This window comes from Mus caroli, chromosome 8 (assembly GCF_900094665.2).
Source record: "Mus caroli chromosome 8, CAROLI_EIJ_v1.1, whole genome shotgun sequence".
NCBI lineage: Eukaryota > Metazoa > Chordata > Mammalia > Rodentia > Muridae > Mus > Mus caroli.
Genome location: NC_034577.1, coordinates 16,758,226 through 16,759,418, shown reverse-complemented (window position 1 = coordinate 16,759,418; position 1,193 = coordinate 16,758,226).

Sequence of the window (1,193 nt, the reverse complement as noted above, 5' to 3'; positions counted from 1 at the left end):
TGCATATAGAAGAAAGCAACAGATCCATATCTATCACTCTACCCAAAACTCAACTGGAAATGGATCAAGGACCTCAGTATATGACCAGAAACCCACATCTGAGAGAGCCTTGGACTCACTGGCCAAAGAAAGGGCTGTCTGAACAGGACCAATGCTTCTTTCTCTTATTAATTTTTTTCGTATATTCCTTTGATCATGTTTTCACTCCCCAGCTTCCCCCACATCCTCCCTACTCACTCATCTTTATGCTCTTTCTTTCCTCCTTGAAAAAGCAAAAACAAACANAAAACAAAACAAAACAAAAAACAAAACAAACACACAAGAGACCAAAAAGACAAAAAAAAAAATAAAATGTCAAAGCAAAGCAAAATGAAACAAAAGTCCATATAAATACTGAGTTTGTTTTGTGTTGACCAACAGATTTAACCCATTCCTGCGATGTGAGGTTTTACCTGGTGGCATAAGATGCCTGGCTGGGTACTGTCTCCCCTATTATTCAGTGTATCCATTTATATTCCCTCATATATTTTTATATTTAGGGGATGCTTCTAAGGAATTAGGTTTCCATATCACTTTTTCAAGTATCCCTCCACATGTTCCCCCTTTTATCCCGCTCTCCCTAGAAAGAGGAAGGAGAAGATATTTCTGCAGAGATAAAGGGAAAACTAGAGAAGGAGAATTAAATATGGAGGCACCCATCTGCTGTGGTTAGTGAGATTGTTGTACACACCTATCCGTGCCATACAAAAGACAATGTATAATATTTGTCTTTTTGGGTCTGGATTACCTCACTCAGGATGATTTTTCTCTAGTTCCATCCATTTACCTGTGAATGTCATAATTACGAATTTTAACAAATATTCCATTTTTAAAACATATTTAATAAATATTTGATTGTTTAAATGTACATGTTTCCATTATCCACTCATCTGTCAGTGGATGGAGATCGAGACTGCTTCCAATTCCTGCTTATTTGTGACTAGAACAGCAATGAACATGGGTGAGGAAGTTTCTCTCTAATAAGGCCGAGTGCTTTGGATATGTGCCCTGGATCATGGGTAAATCAATTTCNAGCTTCGTAAGGAACCTGATGGCTAAGGATGTTGAACATTTTAAAAAGTATTTCTCAGCCACTGTGCTTCATCTTTTGAGGAATTTGTGGTGGGCTCAGTGCCTCTTTTTTTAAAAAAAAA